The sequence below is a fragment of the Petaurus breviceps genome, unplaced genomic scaffold (genome assembly GCF_028583685.1).
Source record: "Petaurus breviceps papuanus isolate PSGF00001 unplaced genomic scaffold, PetGlider_PUasm1.0 76, whole genome shotgun sequence".
NCBI lineage: Eukaryota > Metazoa > Chordata > Mammalia > Diprotodontia > Petauridae > Petaurus > Petaurus breviceps.
This window is the reverse complement of record NW_027186473.1, coordinates 30,891,727-30,915,560: the sequence shown is the minus strand read 5'-3', so window position 1 is coordinate 30,915,560 and position 23,834 is coordinate 30,891,727. Positions and strand designations below refer to the sequence as shown.

General features: G+C 36.7%; 1 pseudogene; it reads right to left on the bottom strand.

Moving 5' to 3' along the window:
* LOC138174931 (protein spire homolog 2-like) overlaps positions 1-20,046 on the bottom strand; it is a 35,920-nt pseudogene extending 15,874 nt beyond the window's left edge.
* Between the last annotated feature and the right edge of the window lie 3,788 nt (positions 20,047-23,834).

The window sequence follows — 23,834 nt, the reverse complement described above, 5'->3', positions numbered from 1 at the left end:
AAGTGAGAGTGACTTACTACTTATTCTGCCATCTTGGCTCACAGAACTGGAGTCATATTTTGTAGTGCTCAAAAACCTGAAGAAAGGAGTTTTTATTTGATTCTAGAGGCAATATCAAGTAACTGGAATTTATTGAATGAAGAAGTAGCATGGCGATACCTTATGCTTATGGAAAATTACTTCAGTAATATTGTGTATGATGGACCAATTTGGGATAACACTTAAGGGAGGGAGAGCAATTAGGTCATTGAAATCATCTAGGTGAGAGGTAAACAGAGGCTTAAAAATATATATAGTTGTATAAGTAAAGTCAGATATTAGAGATGTTGTAAAGGGAAAAATAGTATTATTTGAAAATAGATTAGATATAATAGTTAATAAATAATTAAATTTCAAAGATAACATGAAGGTCATAAAGGTCAAGACTTTTCTAAGGTAACAGAGTCAGTAAATAGAAGAGGTCAGACTTGGACTCAGCTTTTTTGTCTTCCTGACTTGTGTGTGTGTGTGTGTGTGTGTGTGTGTGTGTGTGTGTGTTTCTTTCTTTTTTTTCCCATGTAGACAAAATCCTAGTATCAATGCATTATAGGATATTAAAATCAAAGGCCTAGATTAGTGATTCTCAAAGGGTATATTGTGAATTTAATTTGGTCTACCATAAAACTTATAAATAATTTGGTTTAACACACATTTTCCGTACCTAGAATAGGTAATAAATAAAAAAAAAAAAACACTTAAAACTCCCTTAAATAAGAATTCAGCAATGACAGAGGGAGACAGATGGGAGAAAGAAGCCAGTAAATTGCCTGTGTTCTCCCCAGTTTCCCCCAGAAACAACTTTAAATCAAGGTTTTAAAAGAGTTCACTACTAACATAATCAACAAAAACATGAAGTGAAACAATTTTTCAGCCCATGAATAACTAGGACTTCAGGAAAATCTGTCTCATATGGGCAAAAGGGAAGTGCAGTCCAGTGCAAGTGGTATCATGGCAAGCCAACAGGAGGCTTTTAGCCACAGCACAGAGCTGCAACTGAGGTCTCATGGTTCTGGATAAGCAGGCAGTCTGTGAGGCCACCAGCCTTAGTAAAGCAGGTATAGCAGCAAGCACCCCAGCGTCCCTAGGATGTCTGCCAACACAGGTTCTTGGATCTGCTTTGATAAAGGAAAGCAACTCAAAATGGGTTAACAAGCTTACTTTAATCAAATATGTATCATTTACCTAGTTCTGGGGGAAAAGGTCAGCACCCCAAACTTCAGAATATACAGACAGAATTATCAAGACAGAAACAGAGCAAGTAGACAGATTTCCAAACTGTCCAACCATTACATCCATACCAAACAACATCTGGGTTTCAAAGCCAGGGGGCTCTGGACAACAGTTTCCCATAATTTCATCAGATCAAATCACAGAACACTTCTCAAAGTGAGCCCCAAAACAAAGCCTCAAATCAGGGTTTATATACCCTTCTCCTGGCTCAGAGAATGTGTAACAACCTTATTGACTTATTGACTCACTGCCCAATCAAGAAGTATCTACTGAAAAACAAGCCTCCCATCCCAGGCTCCAGGTGCACTTTAGCCTAGGGGCAAGGAAGATCTTTAAATTTACATTCCCATTATAGCAGGCAAACTGCTAGCCCCAGAACACCAGCTACAACAGAAATGACTGTGCAAGGTCACCATAGAAAAATGGGTAAGATGCCAACCTGAGGCCAAAGAGCAGAAAACCAATGATCAGGCCCTTAGTCCCCAGTACAAGAAACTTGGGACATTGTTTCTTGTACCCAAGGATCGGAGCTCAACTTTTTAAAAAATGGGGAAAAAGAACCCTGAACATAGAAAGCTACTTGTGACAAGGAAGATCAAAATACAAACTCAGAAGAGTACTGCAATGTCAAAATGCCTACATGCAAAGCCTCAGTGGGGAATATGAATTGATCTCAAGTCCAAAAAGTCCTCTTGGAAGAACGTGAAAAGGATTTTAAAAACAACTCCTTAAAAAGTAAAATTGACCAAATGGAAAAGGAGGTGAAAAACTAACTGAAGAAAATAATTCCTTAAATATTAAAATTGGGCAAGTAGAAGCTAATGACCATATAAGACATCATAAATCAGTCAAACAAAATCAAAAGAAGGTAAAAAAAATATGAGAAAATATAGAATATTGCATTGGAAAAAAAACTAACCTAAAAAAATAAGTCAGTAGAGATAATTTTAAAATTATTGGTCTACCTGAAAGCCATTATCAAAACAATAAAAGAGCCTCAACAGCATCTTTCAAAAAACCATCAAGTAAAACTGCCCTGAGTTTCTAGAATCAGAGAATAAAATAGTTGTTGAAAGAATCCACTGATCACCTCAGGAAAAGACCTCAAATTGAAAATGCCAAGGAATATAATAGCCAAATTCCAAAATTATCAGGTAAAAGAGAAAATACTGCAACCAGCCAGAAAGAAACAATTTAAATATCATTGAACCACATTTAGGATTACACAGGGTCTTGTAGCTTCTATCTTAAAAGAGCAAAGGAGCTGTAGTATGATATTCCTTAAGTCAAAGTCACTTGGATTAAAACTAAGAATCAACTACCCAACAAAATTCAACATATATTTTTCACCAAGGGAAAAAAATGAACTTTCAAATTTTTCTGATGAAAAGACCAGAGCTGAATAGAGAATTTGATCTTCATATATAAGACTCAAGAGAAGCATAAAAATGGAAACAGGAAAGAAAAACAAACAAACAAGTAAACTTGGTATTAAATAAAAGCAAACAGTTTACATCCCTACATGGGATGTAGCACACTTGTAATTCTTAAGAAGTACATTTCTATTAGTGGAGTTAGAAAGATTAGAAATGGAATGTGGGTATAAGTTAACATAGATGAGATGATAAAAAAAAGTGTGAAAAAGGGATTGTCCTGGGAGAAGAGGAAAAGGGAAGGCAGAATGTTGTAAATTATATCACATGAAGAGGCATGAAAGAACTATTTATAGTAGAGGAAAAGAAGTTAGAGGTTAGGCTTTGTTTAAACCTTACTCTCATCAGTTTTGGCTCAAAAGGAGAATAACATATGCAATTAATTGGATAGAGAAATCTATCTTATGCCATAGTGAAGTAGACCAATTTCCATAATGAATATAGATGCAAAAAAATTGAATAAAATATTAGCAAAGAGATTGCAGTTACTTATGTCATGGATAAACACTATGACCAGATAGGATTTATTGTAGGGATGCAGAGCAGCAGAGCTGTTAATATTAGGAAAACTCTCAGCATAATTGACAATATCAATAACAATACTAACCAAAATCATATGATCTCAATAAATGCAGAAGAAAACTTTTGAAAATATACAGCACCCATTTCTATTAAAACACCACTAGAGAAGATAGAACTTAATGAGCTTTCCTTACAATGATAAGCAGTATTCATCTAAAATCATCAGCAAGCATTCCCAATCAAATCAGGGGTGGAACATGTATGCCAACTATCACCACTATTATTCAATAGAGCACAAAAAATATAATCTTCAGCAATAAGAGAAAATAAAAGAAAATGAAGGAATTAGAATAGACAATGAGGAAACAAAACTAACATTCTTTGCAGATTATATGATGGTATACTTAAATAATCAACAAAAATATACCTGAAATAATTATCAATGTTAGCAAAGTTGCTAGATACAAAATAAACCCACATAAATCATCAGCATTTCTATATATTACCAACAAGGCCCAGCAGTAAGAGACAGAATAATGAATTGCCTTTGAAATAGCTATAAACAATATAAAGTATCTGGGAGTCTACCTGCTAACATAAACGCTGAATCTATATGAACACAAATTAGAAAACTCAGATCTGAACAAATGGAAATATATCAATTACCCATGGATTGACTGAGTTAATATAAAAAAAAATGATAATTCACTGAAATTAATTATGCAATGCCATACCAATCAAACTACCAAAATTATTCTATAGAGCTAGAAAAAAATAACACAATTCATCTTGAAGAAGAAAAGGATCAAGAATATCAAGGGAATTAGTGAAAAAAAAGGCTAAGAAAGTTGGCCTAGCTATACAAAACTATATTATAAGTGACAATCATTGAAACTATTTATTACTGGCTAAGAAATAGAGTGCTGGATCAGCGGAATACATTCCCAACACAAGACATGGTAGTAAATGTCTATAGTAATCTACTATTTAATAACCCCAAAGACTCCAACTTCTGGGATAAAACCTTAGTATCTGATTAAAACAAAACAAAACAACTCCTGAGAACATTGGAAAATAGTACAGCAGAAAATAGGCATAGACCAACATCTCACATCATATAACAAGATAAGCTCAAAATGGGTATGTGATCTAGACATAAAGGGTGATATCATAAGCAAATTAGGAGAGCAAGAGATAGTTTACCTATCTGATCTATGGAGAAGGGAAGAATTTATCACAGGAGATAGAGAACAGCTGGAAATGAAAAGTGAATAATTCTGATTACATTAAATTAAAGGTTTTCACACATAAACACACACATACATAAACAGCAACTAAAATTTGAAAGAAATCATAAAGCTTAGAATTTTTTTTCAGTCAGTGTTTCTGATAAAAAGCCTCATTTCTCAAATAAATAGAGAACTGAGTCAAATTTATAAGAATAAAAGTCATTTCCCAATTGATATATGGTTAGTGGATATGAGCAGGAAGTTTTCATATGAAGAAATTAAAAGCTATTTATAGTCACATAAAATATTCTTAATCACTATTGATTTCAGAAATGCAAATTAAAACAACTCTGAGGTACCACATCACAACTTTCATATTGGCTATTATAATACAAAATGAAAATAATAAATGTGGAAGAAGTGTGAAAATTGGAATACTAATGTTATATTGATGGAGTAGTGAATTGATGTAACCCTTCTGGGGAACAACTTGGAACTATATCCAAAGGGCAATTATATTGTGCCTTTAATCCAGCAATATCACTACAAGGTCTGTATCCCAAAGAGATCATAAAAAAGGGATAAAAACCTACATGTATACAAATATTTATAGTAGCTCTTTTTGTGGTGACAAAGAATTAAAATTTGAGGGGATGATCATCAATTGGGGAATGGCTGAACAAGTTCTGGTGTATGAATGTAATGGAATACTATTATGCTATAAGAAATGATTAGAAAGTGTATAAACTGAGTGAAGTGAGTAGAACAGGAGAAATTTGTACACGGTAACAGCAGCATTGTGTGATGATCAACTATGACACACTTATCTCTTTTCAGCAATGCAGTGATTCTAGACAGTTCCAAAAGACTCATGATGAAAATGTTATCCACATTCAGAGAAAGAACTAGAGTGTGAATGCAGATTGGATCATGCAATTTTCAATTTTTTTTGTTTTTTTATTATTTTTCTTTTTGTTCTAATTCTTTCACAACCTGGCTAATATAGAAATATGCTTAACATGATTGTACATGTATAAACTGTGTGAGATAGCTCTCGGTCTTGTGGAAGGGGGATTGTGAGGAAGGGAGGGAAAAAATGGAACTCAAAATCTTGTAAAAATGACTACTGAAAACTATCTTCACATGTAATTGGAAAAAATACTATTAAGTAAAAAAAGAAAAAAACAAACTCCCTACTTTTACCACACAGAGATTAATTATAGCTGCGAACCTGGATTAGGAGCTGAAATTAGAATTATGTTCATTTACTGCCAAGATAAGAGCCATTTATATAGTGTTCATAATGAAATGATTCCAGGTAAGATAATATCCATGCAAGAGTCAATCCATGCATCCTTTCTTCAATTTTCATTCCTCTTTCACAGCTATATTGAATTTTCATAATTCCTTCTTGTGGTTAAAATAATTATAACTGTTTACCTAAAGGAAACATTTGAAAGGGATTTCCCCCTTAAATTAGAGAGGGAGGGAATAAATCAGATAGTAAGTTTAAAATAAAACTTGTTAATTTAATACTGACAATAGTAGAAAAATATAAATACCAACTTATTGTTGTATCCTCAATTTCTTATAATGGTGGAAACTCAACATATTTTGTTATAAAAATACTTAAAGATATATAGTTATCAAACTGAGTACAAATTTTATTCTAATAAAAACCTAATTGAATATAGGTACATAGCTTTTTCTAGTTGCTTACTAAAATCAGTTCTGTTTGTTTTAAATGTATTTCCTTTTCAGAATGTTTACATATGTTTTTAACTGAGGGCATTTGAAATTTTTGGCTATTATAATAGAAAATTATAATAATAAATGTGGAAGAAGTGTGAAAATTGGAATACTAATGTTATATTGATGGAGTAGTGAATTGATGTAACCCTTCCGGGGAACAATTTGGAACTATGTCCAAAGGGCAATTAGATTGTGCCTTTAATCCATATACATATACATATATATGTTATCTTTATAATACTTTGTACTTTGTTACACATGTTAAAACCCTAGTCTGAGAAAAGATATAGCAATTTCAATGCATTCTCAAAGCTTCCATGACAAAAGTAATCAGAATGTAATAGTTCATTCCCTTGTTCTTCCATAAAATAAAGAGAATAGCTGCAAAAAAGATTAAGTAAACCCTAATAGAAGTTATATATTAATAATGTTGAAAAGACCTAGAGAAGAGGCTCTTGCTTGGTAGCAACTCCATGCAGAATTTCTAGAAGAACATGGACAAGAATTGCATAGCAATAAGAAGTGTGTATACATTGAGATCTGCGCCAGTTGTTAAACTTTGATATTCCTGGCTTGAAAATTCTATAAAGAGAGAACTGAGATATCTCATACACTAACAAACTACTGCCCAAGCTTTGCAAATTCATTTTGGATGGTGTTATCAGAAGAGGAGGAAGGATTGGATTGAAAGTTGGTTTGTTGGTATTTGGTTACTGTGAGTGATTGGTTTAACTGTGTTTTGAGTAGAACAAAAGGGACAACTATGGGGAAATCAGGTATTTTATCAAGCTTATAGATCAATGGAAAATATCCAGGGAATATGCTGCTTGGAGCTGATAAAAAGAAAAGTGACATCAGTTTATTTTTTCAATGTGAATCAGCTAGGTATTAAGAATCAAGACCGGAGACGGCCAGATAGCATAGTGAGTAAGAGCACTGGTCCCAGTGTCGGGATGACCTGGGGATCGAATCCTGGGCTCAGACCCTTAGCACCTACCCAGAAACACCTGGCTGTGTAACCTTGAGCAAATTACTTAACCCCAATTGCTTAGGGGCGGCCAGGTGTGTCAGCGAGTAAGAGCACCAGCCCCAGTGTCAGGATGGCCTAGGGATTGAATCCGGGCTCAGATACTTAGCACCACACCCAGAAATAACTGGCTGTGTAACCTTGAGCAAGTTACTTAACCCCAATTGCTTTAAAAAAAAAAAGGAATAAAGACCTTTTCTGTGGTGAGAGGGTGATGTTGCACTGGAAGTTATGAGCAGAACTGTAGGAGAAAAAAGATGGGTGCTATCTCCTGGGAGAAATAGAATACTGTTGGCATTAAAGTAAGGAGCTATGAGAGGAAAATCCTGTTATATTTGTCTAGTATGTGACTATAAGTGATTGACTGAAATCACTAGATAATGATTACTCATTGGCTGGTGTCATTATTTTTCAAGAACTCTTATAGTAGCTGTAGCTGATGTCTTTGATCTATAAATAAGTCTTGTTTTCTTCTAAAAAAATAGGGTGTGAAATGGCTATACTATGAGACAGTGAGTAGCCTGTGAACACATGAATGCCTGAACATTTGGGGGGAAATAAGCATTTCCTAAAGATGTGGGATAAGATCTTAGTTCAATTTCTATCTCTGATATGTTCTAATAAATACTTATTTATTGATTAAAGGTTTCTACAAATTACCTTTTTTTACACTTTATTTAGATGGCCTATATACATAATCTGCTTGGGGATCATTTAAGGTAAACTTTAAACTTAATGACAAGATAAACCATCATTACTTCGAGGACTAAGTTCACACAATTGGCCCATTTAAATCATGCCTTGTTTCTACTTGCATATTTTACAGTACATCTCATATAAGAGTGGTTACTGGGGGAAAATAAAAATTTGATTATTTCCTTTCTTAGAAATAATAAATAGTTGAAATACACATATACTATTTTCAAATGAAATAGTATTTTGTCATTTTCCTGTGGAAATATAAAAAGATAAACACATAAAAGTGGAACAAACAAAATATTCTGCAAGATCTGTGGAAGAAAAACAATGATTTCTAGTAATGTCAGTGAAGTGACCTGGAGGAATCTTTGAATTCTTCTTTGCATATAGGTACAATTTAAATTTGCTGATATAATAAAAAGAAGGACCGGAAGGAAGAACATTCTAGATTTAGAGAAGGAAGATATGTCTGAGTATCAGTGATTGATATTTCTCAGTTGGAGCATATATGATGGGATGATATAAGCTCAAGCTCGATATAAGAATATAAAGGTAAGTGGTGACAGTTCTTTGAGGGTTTTAAATAGGAGACTAACCTCTTGAGATCATAGATTTAGAGGGGAAACAAAAATAATTCTAAGAAGAGATGTCCTTTCCCTTCTTATGGCTATAATCTTATGAGCCCACTTACCAGATAATTTACTTTTAGTATGTAGCAGAAAAAGCATTCAAACTCAAGTCATCTGATTCCAAATTTAGGACTCCTGCTATGATAGGAAAGCACCTTATAAATTATCTAGTTCATTCCCCTTAGTTTATAAATGAAGAAACTGAGACCCACTGAGAAGTGAAATCAAAGGTCACACATATTAAGAGTGTCTCTGAGTATAGCCTTCCCCTCCAAAGAAAGAGATTTCAGAATATGCTTCATATTTTGTCCAATCTATAACAAATCTTCATTACAAAATTTCAAAAATTAGTACACTCTGGGTTTGTATGGACATGTAAAGAGAGGACTCTGTATTCCCTACCTTGTGGATTAGGGTAGGCTCCTTTGACAACTGACAAGAATTTTTTACTATATTTCCTCCACTTTTTTCTGCTTTCTTTTTTTCTGTTATCTGATATCTCAGAGTATAAATATCACAATTTACCTAAAGTGCAGGAACCATGATCTGAACTGGTGAGAAAGAAATGACTTCCTTCCTCTGTTTTACCTCTTTTACAATCATTCTGAAAAATGCCCTGAAGTATTTGTTTCTTTTCTGAATTATTTTTCCTCCTTAGTTTCAGGTGCTGGAGGTGATCCCCAAAGGACCTGAGAGTTTAAGACATGGTGACCTTGAAACCACAATTCCAAGAAGGATAGGGAAGTCAACTAGCCCATCAAGGAAGCCCCAATAAGCCAGAATTCCTGGAATTTAATCCCAATGTGTAATGTGTACTTGGAAACAAAACTGTGTTCTATAGGAATTGGACTATGCTATACATCTAATTATTCTATTCTCCCAGAGAGAAATGGCATAAAGTGGGGGAGGTAAATATGCACTCCCACTGCATTATTATATATGGGATGTAATATAAAATTGATGAGTGGCTCAAAGAAAGCCAAAATAGTTATTTCTAGTTTCTTTTTCCCCTCACTCTTCTCCAAGGGAGACATTTAGCCAGGATGCAAAATGAGAGTTAGAGGATACAGAGGCTAACCACTATGCTGTCCATAAAGAGAGTTGTCCCGGGGTATAATTATATCTATCTGAGACACATATTAGTCTAGAAGATGGGTTTTTCAGGTTCAAGTTAAGTATATATTCATTAATAGTTAAAAAGAAATCCCCAAAATTTATATCCAAGGCTTTCCCTACCAGACATTAGTTCTATAATGCAGTAAATAGGAAAGAACTAATTTACTCAATCAAAACAGAAATCAGAGTGAATATACATATGAAAATGTATACTATATAATACAGAAAGGAGGTCTCTCATTTGGGAGATAGCTTAAGCAAGAAAAAGAATCCCAATATACCCAGATAGGAAAATTCCTTGGCTCAATACTGTAGCAAACTGACTCCTGTCATGTTGACTTCTTTCCAGATTTTCCAGAGTCTATTACCCTTTCAGGAATCTCAACTGGGGTTGGCATCCTCCATTTCCTCTCTTAGAACAGGAAGCCAGAAGTATCCAAGGTAACTGCAGATTCTAAAGATCTCTTTTTTATAACGTATCCCCAGATCTCAACCAGGTATGCATGGCATTGATTTCCATTAGTGCCGAGTCCCATACCAATGGGTTTTGTAACTCAGGTTACACTTGATAAACATCATATAAGGCGCCATATTTTTTTTTTTTATTATTACTTCGTGAAGGAATGGTCTAGGAAGAAGGACAGGTAGCAGGGCCTGATTTATAAGCAATGGAATATTCACTTTGATTATTGGCCCTATTGAAAACCTGTTTCAATATGCAATTAATGGATGAAAAAATCATAGTACACAAGAATATTCATTTTCTTCTTCATGACTTTTTGCCATTTCTACTTCACAGCTATAAAATGACTATGTTATTCTATTAAATACTAGTATGAATCCTTATCATGGTGTGAATGGGACTGTCTTGTGCCTTTCTTTGTATTCCTAGGACATAACAGTGACTGGAATATATTGGACACTTCATAAATGCTTATACCTTGTCTAATTAACTGGTGGTGTAGACACAATCCTGGATTCTTAAAGGCTATGTCAGCAGAGCTTTGACAAGCAGGTGAGGAGTATTTGCAGCCAGGGCAACACATAGGACCTGGCTGCTGATGTGTGGAGATATATAATAGATGAATAAAGCATTTATTAAATGCTTAATATGTACCTAAGCCAGAATAAAATGTAATGGAGAAATGTTTAACAAAAATTAATAAAAATGAAATATGACATCCATAATATTAATCTGTGGATTTCTAAGTCAATATGTAGTATGTAGGGATCTCTTTTTATTTGATTTTCAAACTAAAAAAAGACCATTAGTCTTGCTCTCTAAATGGCCTTTACAGACATCATCCAGAGAAGCAACACTTTTAGGAATGCAGCTAGGCAACTTTTTTTTTTTTTAAAGCAAACATTTTTTATTTTTTATTTTTTTTTCCAGGTACAACACTCCATTTAATATTTTTTATACACACACATATATGTATATATATATATATATATATATATTTGAATATTTGATTTTAAAACTTTCAATTCCAGATTCATTCCCTTCCCCCCCTGCCACCCATCCCCACTGGGGAGACAAACAGTTCAGTATAGGTTGTACATGTGCGGCTAATGCAAAACAATAATGTAGTAGATGTACTATAAAAGACTGACTATATTTCCCTCCCTCCTATCCCACCTTCCACTTCTTCTATTCTCTACTTTGATCTTGTCCCTTTTCAAAAGTGGGTGCTTCCAACTTCCCTAGCCCCCAGCCTGCCCTCCCTTCCATCATCCCCCCTCTCAGCCCTTCCCCCTCTACTCTTCTGGAGGGTGAGATACCCTATTTAGTGTGTATTTCATTCCCTCCTCAAGCCAAATTCCATGGGAATAAGGTTGACCCATTCCCTTTTGCCTTCCTATTCTTCCCCTCCAGTGTAACCATTTCCCCTTGCCTCTTCTGTATGAGATAGTTTGTCCCACTCTATCTCTCCCCATCTCCTCTCATAATATTCCTCTCAACTCTTAATTTCACCTTTTAAGTATCATCCCTTCCTGTTAAATTGGTCCCGTGCCCTCTATCTATGTATATCTGTAAAAGTATATACACACATTCACATATGTATTCATGTGCCCGCATACCCTCATATATATATATATATATTTCTAATCCCTTCAACTACTGAGAAAAGTTTCATAAGTTACAATTATTGTTTTTCCATGTAGGAATGTTAATAGTTCAACTTTTGGCCAGGTGGCTCAGCGAGCAAGAGCACTGGCTGCAGTGCCAGGACGACCCAGATCAAATCCAGGCCCAGACACCCAGTACCACACCCAGAAACAACAACTGGCCATACAACCCTGAGCAAATCACCCAACCCCGAGTGCTTCAAAAAAAAAATAGTTCAACTTTGATAGGTTCCTTATGATTTCTTTTCCCTGTTTACCTTCTCATGCTTCTCTTGCTTCTTGTATCTAAATGTCAAATTTTCTATTCAACTCTGGTTTTTTCAGCAAGAATGCTTGAAAGTCCTCTATTCCACTGAATGACCATATTTTCCCCTGAAACATGATACTCAGTTTGGCTGGGTAGGTGACTCTTGGTTTTAATCCCAGCTCCTGTGCATTCTGGAATATCACATTCCAGGCCCTTGGATCCCTCAGTGTAGAAGCTGCCAGATCCTGGATTATCCTGATTGTGTTTCCACAATATTCAAATTGTTTCTTCCTGGCTGCTTGTAATATTCTCTCCTTAATCGGGGAATTCCGGAAACTGGCTATAATATTCCTAGGAGTTTTCTTTTTAGGATCTTTTTCAGGAGGTGATCGGTGGATTCTTTCAACCTCTATTTTGCCCTCTAGTTCTAAAACGTCAGGGCAGTTTTCTTTCAGAACTTCCTGGAGGATGCTTTCTAGGTTCTTACTTTGGTCATGGCTTTCAGGTAGTCCAATAATTTTTAAATTATCTCTCCTGGATCTATTTTCCAGGTCAGTGGTTTTTCCCATGAGATATTTCACATTGCCTTCTATTCTTTCATTTGTTTGGATCTGTTTGACAGCATCTTGATTTCTCATAAAGTCATTAGCTTCCACTTGCTCCAATCTAATTCTGAAGCAATGATTCTCTTCAGTGAGCTTTTGAGATTCTTTTTCCATCTGGCAAATTTGACTTTTTAAGGCGTTATTCTCCTCATTGCCTTTTTGAGCCTCCTTTGCCATTTCAGTCAGTCTGTTTTTTAAGGTATTATTTTCTTCAGTCAGGCTGTTGACTCTCATTTCATAATTTTCTTGCATTGTTCTCATTTCTCTTCCCAATTTTTCCTCCACTTCTCTTATCTGCTTCTTAAGGTCCTCTATGGCCTGTAACCAGCTTGTATTTTCCTTTGAAGCTTTTGGTGCAGGAGTTCTGACTTCACTGTTTTCCTCCTGTTCCATGCCTTGCTCCTTCTTATCCCCAAAATAGGAATGTAATGTTGGAATCTTCTGTCTTCTTTGTTTCCTCTGCCTGCTCATTTTGCCACTCAATGATTTGACTTTTGGGCTTTTTGCCACAGTAGGACTCTGCCACCAGATGGGGGAGTTTTCGTCCCAAACGCTGGGGTTTTCTCAGCTGCCGGAGGTATTAGATGGGTGCCCTCTCTGAGGTCTCCACACACTCTGGCAAGCTGGACCCACACCCCAGGACCTCCACCATAGACTGCAATCCAGATCCAAGCAGGTTAAAGCAAGAGCGATTACCCCTCAGACTGGTGCTTGGTCCCCCTACACTCTGCAGGCCAGGAGCTGAAGCTGCCACGTGGTGCTGGCAGGCTGTGCTGGCATCTCAGCGGTTTCTCGCCCCGGGGGTAAAAGCCACGCACTCCCACTTACTGGTCCCAAAGTCCAGACTGCACTGGCCTCTCACCTTGTCCTTCGCATGTATGTATTGACAAATCTGGAAATGGCCACAGCTGCTGCTGATCTGGAGTCCCTCTGGCAGGTGGCTGGTCAGGCCCGCCCTGGGGCTAAAGCCTTTGCGTGGTGCTGGGCTCAGCTCCCAGAGTGCTGTGCTGGCCGATTCCTGCCGGCCTGCCGGGCTGTCCTCAATGGGAGGTTAGCTTCTCTGTGTCATTTTGTGGGTTCTGCAGCTCCAAAGTTTGTTTAGAGTCCCCTTTTTACATGGATTGGGGAGGGTGGAAGCCGGAGCTGCGGGAAGGTCTTGCTTCTACTCTGCCATCTTGGCTCCGCCCCCCTAGGCAACTTCTTTTGCAAATGATATGGCTCCTGTCTTTCTTCGTAGATCAAATTATTAAAGATTTATAAAATAAAGTTATCACCACTAATTCCTTGTCATGGTCAAATTGTGTGTGTGTGTGTGTGTGTGTGTGTGTGGTGTGTGTGTGTTTTGCCTCCTATTAGAATGTGAGCTCTTCAAGAACAGGGATTGTGTTGCTTTTCAACTAGTATAATTAATATTTACCACAGTGTTTTTCATATAGTAATTGCTTAATAAATGCTTTCTCATTCATTCATTCAATAAAATTAAATGTGTGTTTTTATGAACAAAGTATTTAAATTTTAAGATTAGTACTTTTGTATTAGAATATTTTAAAAAGAAATTATAACATTGTACTTGTTAATATCGCCAAAAACACTAAATATTTAATTCTGAGGTCTCCTTTACCAATGTTAAGAACAGGAATAAAACAGCATTCTGAAGTCTAGCTGTACAGCATGGTAATAACCCTAATTACTAAATGGGTTCAGTAAAGTTGTTCTGATGACTTTGTTTTCCTTGTATCTTTCATTTTCACATATTGATAGGAAGCAGAGCTACAAAACTATTAAAACATTGAGCACTCCACTAACAGATTTTAAGACAATATAAAGAAAAACATTTATTAATTAAGAACATTTTTAGAGTTGAAGAATGCCTATTCATGTTTCAGTTCAGTTATACTTATTTCAGACATACTCAACCCATCCTTATTCTATACTGCCATGTCTTTAGTTTATAATCTTTTGAAGTCTAAAGGAAAAACTTCACAAAGGACACAGCTGACTCACTAGAAATAGAAATCTTAAAAACTGAATCTAGCTACCAATTATGTTCTTGCCCATAATTTTCTCTATACCCCATTTGAACAATATGTGGACAAAGAATACCATTTCCTCTTTCCTTTAAAGGGAGTAAGGGAATCCCTTATTTTTTTAATTAATTAATTAATTTTTTGGTTTCAACATTCATTTTCACAAGAATTTGAGTTCCAAATTTTCTCCTCATCTCTCCCATTCCCCCTGCCCTGAGATGGCATCCCTTCTGAGAACACCTTCCCCGAGTCTGACCTCCTTTCTATCACCTACCCTCCTCCAACCCTTATCCCATTCCCCCTTACTTTCTTGTAGCACAAGAAATGTTTCTACACCCCATTGCCTGTATATCTTATTTTGCATGCATGTAAAAGCAGCTTTTACCATTTATTTTTAAACTTTTGAGTTCCAAATCTTCTCCCTTCTTCCTTCCTACCCACCCTCATTGAAAAGGCAAGCAATTCAGTATAGGTTACATATGTGTAGTTACACAAAACACTTCCATAATAGTCATGTTGTGAAAGATTAACTTTATGTCCCTCCATTCTGTTCTTCCCCCCCCCCCATTTTTTCTATTTTCTCCTTTAACCCTGGCCTTTTTAAAAAATTTTTGCTTCTGACGATCTGCTCTCCCAATCTGCCCTCTCTTATATCATCCCCCTTATCCCCTTTGCCTCTACTTTCCTGTAGGGTAAGATACCCAATTGAGTGAGTATGTTATTCCCTCCTTAAGCCAAATTCAATGAGAGTAAGATTTACTCTTTCCCTCTCAACTTCCCCTTCTTCACCTCCATTTTAAAAGCTTTTTCTTGCCTCTTTTATGTGAGATAATTTAGTTCATTCTATCTCTCCTTTTCTCCTCCCAATATATTCTTCTCTCACCCCTTAATTTTATTTTTAGATATCATCCCTTTATATTAAACTCATATTGTTCCTTCTGTCTCTCTCTCTGTATGTATGTATGTGTGTATGTATGTTTATATATATATACATATATATGTGTGTGTGTGTGTGTATATATACATACGCACACACATATATATAAAATGTTCTCTCCAATTACTCTAATAACAAGAAAGTTCTCATGAGATACAAATATCATCTTTCTATGTAGGAATGTAAACAGTACAACTCTAATAAGTTCCTTATGATTTCACTTTCCTATTTACCTTTTCATATCTCTTTTGATTATTGTATTTGAATATCAAATTTTCTATTTAGCCCTGGTTTTTCACCAAGAATGTTCGAAAGTCCTCTATATCATTGAATTTCTATTTTTTCCCCTGAAGTATTATACTCAGTTTTCCTAAGGAGATGATTTTTGGTTTTAATTCTAGTTTCTTTGGCCTCCAGAATATCATATTCTAAGCCCTCTGATCCCTTAAGGTAGAAGCTAATAGAACTGGTATTATTCTGATTGTATTTCAATAATATTAAAATTATTTATTTCTGACTGCTTGAAGCATTTTCTCCTTGACCTAGGAAATCTGGAATTTGGATATAATATTCCTAGGAATTTTTTTCCTTTGCAAGAGGCAATCAATGAATTCTTTCAATTTCTATTTTACCCTCTGGTTCTAGAATATCAGTGCAGTTTTTCTTGATAATTTCTTAAAAGATAATGTCTAGGTTCTTTTTTAGATCATGGCTTCTAGGTAGTCCAAGAATTTTTAAATTATCTGCCCTGTATCTCTTTCCAGGTAAGTGTTTTTTTTTTTTTTTCCAATGAGATATTTCACATAGTCTTCATTTTTTTTTCCATTCTTTTGGTTCTGTTTTATAATTTCGTAATTTCTCACAATGTCATTAGCTTCCATTTGTTCCATTCTAATTTTTTAAAGAATTATTTTCTTGGAGTAGAAGCATGACCTTCCCATGGCTCCGGCTTTTACCTTCCCCAATCCATGTAAAAAGGGGATTCTAAACAAACTTTGGAGGGACAGAACCCACAAAATGACACAGAGAAGCTAACCTCCAGTGGAGGACAGCCCAGCAGGCCGGCAGGAATCGGCCAGCACAGTGCTCTGGGAGCCGAGCCCAGCCCCACACCCAGGCTTTAGCCCCAGGGTGGGCCTAACCAGCCGCCAGCCAGAGGGACTCCAGATCAGCAGCAGCTGTGGCCCTTTCCAGATTTATCAATACATAGATTCAAAGGACAAGGTGAGAGGCCAGTGCAGTTTGGACTTTGGGACCCAGTAAGTGGGAGTGCGCAGCTTCTACCCTCGGGGCAAGAAACTGCTGAGACGCAGGCACAGCCAACCAGCGCCAAGTGGCGGCTTCAGCTCCTGGCCTGCAGAGTGTAGGGAAACCAAGCACCAGTGTGAGGGGTAATTGCTCTTGCTTTAACTTGCTTGGATCTGCATTGCAGTCTAGGGTGGAGGTCCTGGGGTGTGTGTCCAGCTTGCCAGAGCGTGTGGAGACATCAGAGAGGGCACCCATCTAATACCTCTGGCAACTGAGAAAACCCCAGCGTTTGGGACGAAAACTCCCCTGTATGGTGGCAGAGTCCTACTGTGGCAAAAAGCCCAAAAGTCAAATAATTGAGTGGCAAAATGAGCAGGCAAAGGAAGTAAAGCAGACAGAAGATTCCAAAGTTACAGTCCTATTTTGGGGACAAAAGGAGCAAGGCATGGAACAGGAGGAAAACAGTGAAGTCAGAACTCCTGCACCAAAAGCTTCAAAGGAAAATACAAGCTGGTTACAGGCCATAGAGGACCTTAAGAAGCAGATAAGAGAAGTGGAGGAAAAATTGGGAAGAGAAATGAGAATGATGCAAGAAAATTATGAAATGAGAGTCAACAGCCTGACTGAAGAAAATAATACCTTACAAAACAGACTCACTGAAATGGCAAAGGAGGCTCAAAAAAGCAATGAGGAGAAGAACGCCTTAAAAAGTTGAATTTGCCAGATGGAAAAAGAATCCCAAAAGCTCAATGAGGAGAATCATTACTTCAGAATTAGATTGGAGCAAATGGAAGCTAATGACCTTATGAGAAATCAAGATGCTGTTAAACAGATCCAAACAAATGAAAGAATAGAAGGCAATGTGAAATATCTCATGGGAAAAACCACTGACCTGGAAAATAGATCCAGGAGAGATAACTTAAAAATTATTGGACTACCTGAAAGCCATGACCAAAGTAAGAACCTTGAAAGCATCCTCCAGGAAGTTCTCAAAGAACTGCCCTGATGTTTTAGTACCAGAGGGCAAAATAGAGGTTGAAAGAATCCACAAATCACCTCCTGAAAAAGATCCCAAAAAGAAAACTCCTAGGAATATTATAGCCAGGTTCCGGAATTCCCCGATTAAGGAGAGAATATTACAAGCAGCCAGGAAGAAACAATTTGAATATTGTGGAAACACAACCAAAATAACCCAGGATCTGGCAGCTTCTACATTGAGGGATTGAAGGGCTTGGAATGTGATATTCCGGAGGTCAAGGGAGCTGGGACTAAAACCAAGAGTCATCTACCCAGCAAAACTGAGTATCATGTTTCAGGGGAAAATTTGGTCATTCAGTGGAATAGAGGACTTTCAAGCATTCTTGCTGAAAAAACCAGAGTTGAATAGAAAATTTGACATTCAGATACAAGAAGCAAGAGAAGCATGAGAAGGTAAACAGGGAAAATAAATCATAAGGAACTTATCAAAGTTGAACTATTAATATTCCTACATGGAAAAAAAAATAATTGTATTTTATGAAACTTTTCTCAGTAGTTGAAGGGATTATATATATATATATATATATATGTGTGTGTGTGAGGGTTTATGGGCATATGAATACATATGTGAATGTGTGTATATATATTTACAGGTATACATAGATAGAGGGCACAGGACCAATTTAACAGGAAGGGATGATACTTAAAAGGTGAAATTAAGAGGTGAGAGGAATATAATGAGAGGAGATGGGGAGAGACAGTTTGGGGAAAACTATCTCATACAGAAGAGGCAAGGGAAAATGGTTACAATGGAGGGGAAGAATAGGAAGGCAAAAGGGAATGGGTCAACCTTATTCCCATTGAATCTGGCTTGAGGAGGGAGTGAAATACGCACTAAATAGGGGATCTCACCCTCCAGGAGAATAGGGGGGGAAGGGGATGAGAGGGGGGATGATGAAAGGGAGGGCAGGCTGGGGGGGGAGGGAAGTTGGAAGCACTCACTTTTGAAAAGGGAGAGGATCAAAGTAGAGAGTAGAACAAGTGGGAGGTGGGATAGGAGGGAGGGAAATATAATCAGTCTTTTACAATATATCTACTACGTTATTGTTTTGCATTAGCTGCACATGTACAACCTATACTGACCTGCTTGTCTTCCCAGTGGGGCTGGGTGGCAGGGGGAGAAGGGAATGAATCTGGAATTGAAAGTTTTAAAATCAAATATTCAAATATATATATGTGTCTGAAAAAAAGAATTATTTTCTTCAATGAGCTTTTAGACCTCCTTTTCCTTTTGGCTAACTTTGCTTTTTAAGACATTTTTCTCCTCATTGACTTTTTGGACTTCTTTTGCCATTTGGGTTGGTCTATTTTTTTTAAAGTATTATTTTCTTCAGTCTCTTTTTTGGGGTCTCTACTAGTAATCTGTTTGTTGGGGCCTGTAGCCCCTCTTTGGTTCTCAGGCAGCCTCTCTGAGTTGAGGTCTGATGTAACAGGATACAGAGCAATGAGCAATATGTACTGATCTCATCTGTAGTTAAGGCACCCCAAACTCTAGGAAGTGCCGAGGTGTCCAGATTGTGTGCTGTCACGCAATGCACCCTGTTACCCTGAGATTTTATCTTGGGGACTAAGGGTAAGTGTACAGGAATATGAAAGCTGTTATGGACACAGCCTGCCTGTTGTCTGATTTGCTCCCCCTACCTTCCCTCTTGAGCTGTCCATGAACTCTGCAAGTGTACTTTGGGGATTTAAGGGTTGAAGCATGAGGGCGCTAGAAAGCATGGAGGGAGATATGTAACAACATGCTTGTCCTGCCAATAAAGCTGTGCCTCTTTCCATTTCAACTATTTCACTTTTCCTTTATGTGAACAAGGAGGACATAGCCAGATTGCGCACTGAAGACCTGGGAAAGGTAAGACTCTGCTAGAAAACCAAGGATCATTACAGTTGTTGACTCATTTTTTATGATTTTCTTACATCAGTCTCATTTCTCTTCCCAACTTTTCCTCTACTTTGCTTACTTGATTTTCAAAATCCTTTTTGAGCTCTTCCGTGGCCTGTGATCATTTTATATATTACTTGGAGGCTTTTGATGTAGGAGCATTAACTTCATTGTCTTCTTCCGGATGAATATTTTTATCTTCTTTGCCACCAAAGCAAGATTTTATAGTCTGAGGTTTTTCATACTGTTTGCCCATTTTGCCAGCCAGATACTTCACTTTCTAACTTTTTGTTATGGTAGGACTCCTCTTCTGGTGGGGGCTGATGTACCATCCCAAGCTTCAGGGATTTTCTGTAAATTTTCATCTCTTCCAAAGTCATATGATCAAAGAAGACATCTTTACTTCTCTCCTGGCTTGTGCTCTGATATGTGAGTGACCAGAAGTACTCTTTTCTGCCTTGAAACTGTGAGGAGGATTTCCTCTCCACAGCTGCCACAATCTCTGTCACACCAGTGCTCCTCCTCCCCAAGACTGCTGCCCAGGACCATAACCCAGATCCCAGCAGGGCAAAGCAAGAGAATCTTGCCTCATCTCCAGCAAAGAGATACCTATAATTGCCCTCTAAACAACTACTCAATCCCCACACCATCTGTGGGTATGGAAATCCTGAATCAGCCACTGATGCTGTCACTTCTGCTGCCTCAGGGCTGGGGCCAGACCTGCTCCACTCTCACCCAGATCTCACAGTTTTCCTGCTTACCTTCTATGCTGTCTTTGGCATTTGTGGGTTGAGAAGTCTGGAAAACACCAAAGCTGCAAGTGATTCAATCCCCTGAGGCCTGCTCTGGCCCTGTTTGTGCCAGCACAGCCCATATTGGACTGCACTCTGCTCCAAACCCAGTCCAACAGGCCCTTCCTGTCAACCTTCCAGGTTGCCCTAGGCCAGAGATTTGTTTCATTCTGTCATTTTGTGGGTTCCTCATCTCTAGAATTTGTTTAGACTCTTTTTTTACAGGGATTTGGAGGAATCCAGGGGAGATCTCCAGAAAGTCCTTGCTTTTACTTTGCCTTTACTTTGTAAAGGAAACCCTTTTTACTCCATTATCTATAAAATGGATAAGATAAACTAGTAATCTCTAAGATATTTTCCATTATTAATGTCCTCTGATCCTGTCATTACCTATAAATTTACCCTATCATGCCTTCCCCTTGAAGTGTCCTACTGGGTAGGAAATTAACTAAGTTTTATCAGATTGGTGGTGGGCATGGAGATTAAAGGCATTATATCTACCATCCACATAGAGCTTTTGTTAATATTTTTACATAGGATGCTTAGAAGGCCAGTAGCTTAAAATTATGTAGAAAGATCTCAACATAATTGGATAAGAAGTAGATAAATTATGGATTGATACAATGTCTTACAGGCAAACTGATAATCTCCACTGCTCTAGTAAAGGAGTAGTAGTTTCTTAAAAAAAAAAAAATTAATGAGAATTTAAAGTTTAATTATAAATTCAAACAATTAAAATACTTAATGATTAAATTGCATTTATATTTATTTATGAAAAAATAAGTATTTTTAAAGCAATTACTATGTGTCAGACACTGTTCTAAGTGCCAGGAAAACTAAGACAAGAAAAAGAGAGTCATTGCCATCGAGGAGCTTAAATTCTAACAGGAACAGATAAGGTGAAGGTTAGAATGTTGAATGATATTATGTAGCAGGAGGGCATGGTATTGAAGTACAGAATTCAGAAATAAGGTCAGAAGGGGAATGCAGTCTTTAGGTCATTAGCTGTTGGCCTTCATTATGTAAGAGGACCAAAATGACATCACTATACTAGAGGCAATATTCAGTGTGTTTGACTGTGGATGATCAGACCAATAAGAGCTTGGAATGTTCTAGTCCATGTGAACGTTTGAGTCAAATTCTCTGAATTTGGGCATCTTGCATTTCTTTTGATTCTATTTTGCTCATAAAGCAAAACACCTTCTCTGATGTGGGCAGGCCATGCTGAATGGAACTGTGCCAGGATTTCCCATGTCACCCAATCAATTCCAAAGTTCTTAAGAGAGATTTTGCATGTCCTTATGTTGCTTCTTCTGACCACTATGTGAACATTTGCTCTTTGTGAGTTCTCCATAAAATAGACTTTTTGGCAAGTTTGCGCTTTGCATTTGAACAACATGATCATTCCATCAGAATTGTATTTTCTAAAGTAGAGTCTTAATGCTTGACAGTTTAGTTCAAGAAAAGACCTCAGTGTCTGATATCTTATCCTGCAGGGTGATCTTCACAATCTTCCTAAGGCAATTTAAATGGAAGTGATTCAGTTTCCTGGTATGACACTGGTATACTGTCCAGGTTTCATAGACATACAACAATGAGGTAAGGAGAAACACTTCAAAGGAAGAAGGGGACAGACGTTATAAAGGCATGTCCCAGGTTAAGAAGGTTGCAAAGTGGACTGCATGTTCCATGGCAAAGAGGTGTCAGACACTTAGAGAAAGTCTAGGATAAAATAGCATTATTTAAGAAGTTCAAGAACCAGGAACAACAGGAGGAAATCAACTTAAATGTATAAAGTATTATAAAAATTTAAATCATTATCTATATATATATATGTAAGCTATTTATTCATTGTATTTTATTACTATATAAAATATAATAAACTTGTGACATATCATAAGTATATGAAGTATTATTCTATTTCCTTCTTCCACATCAGAATTCAATGTAAGTTCCCATTTGGATTCTTTGTTCATTCTCATTTACTTTTACTCATATGATTGAAGTTTGCCAGTAATTCTTTCTTCCACTCCTTTTTTTTTTTTTTTGTATTAGCTCTGTTTTATTAAGATCTTCCTAGATGTGCTTGATTTCTTGATGTTTGTCAATCTTGTATTCAATTACATTAGTAATCCATACTTTTAACCACTCCTCTAATGGATATTTAAATTTTGTTCTGGACTTTTTTGTGTCTTTGCTATTATTTTTGCAACTCTATGCTATAAGCTGTGGAGAATCTTGGAAAAATTAACCCTTTGGGATTTTTTTGTAACACTTTGTGGGTATATTTACAATAAATAATTATTGGATCAAATAATATGATTATCTTTTCTGTTGCTGTGTGCTACCAGATTGGTCTCCAAAAAAATTCAATAAATTATCAATGTCACCATCAATGAATGAATGTGCTTTCTTTTTTCTCTTTAGCCATGAGGGGTAGATTATTGTCTGCTTTTGTTCCCTTTGAAAGTACAAGAAGGCATTAGTTGTTAGCTTTTTCATTGTCAAAGATTGGGGTGCTTAAGAAGCTTAATTTCATATGGTTCCTCACAGCCTTGCTCATTGTCATGTAAAAGCAAAAGAATGGGGGAGGGGTGGGCAAGAACATAGCTTGGGGACAGTTACAGCTATTAGAAGCATAGTTAGTATTTGCCTAAACTTAACAGAATCTTGAATTCTTGAGTCATTTTACCATATGTAAAGACCACTGAATATGTGGAAATATTCATTCTTCTGATTTCCATTAAGGCCATGAAAATTTCCCTCTTCCGTGTTCAGTCAATCCATTAATTGACTTCATGAGAGTGACTGAAGAAGAAAACAATGTCAGCTATAAAGTCTAAGACATCCACTTGTTCCCACTCAGTCTAATTGACCATCAAGTTCTGACCATCTGCCACGATACTTATTCTACAAGCCAAATCAAAGAACATATGATATCTGTATGGTGGACTCCCATATTAATTCCAAGCAAATCTGATTGCTACACATTCTGACACATTTCCATTTTATGGTAGCTTAGAAAAATCAACAAAAGAAACTTTACATATAAAGACCAAATGAGAAAAGCCAATTGTTCATTATTTAATATAAATAGAATCAGCAGGAATGAAGGTTTGCTTTTACATTCAAAAGCATATTATCATTTTAGGCTCACATGAACGTGCATGTGTGTATTACATCTATGTACCTGTGTATTATGTGTTTGTACACATGTGTACGTTACTACATTGACAATGTCAGGTTCTCAAAA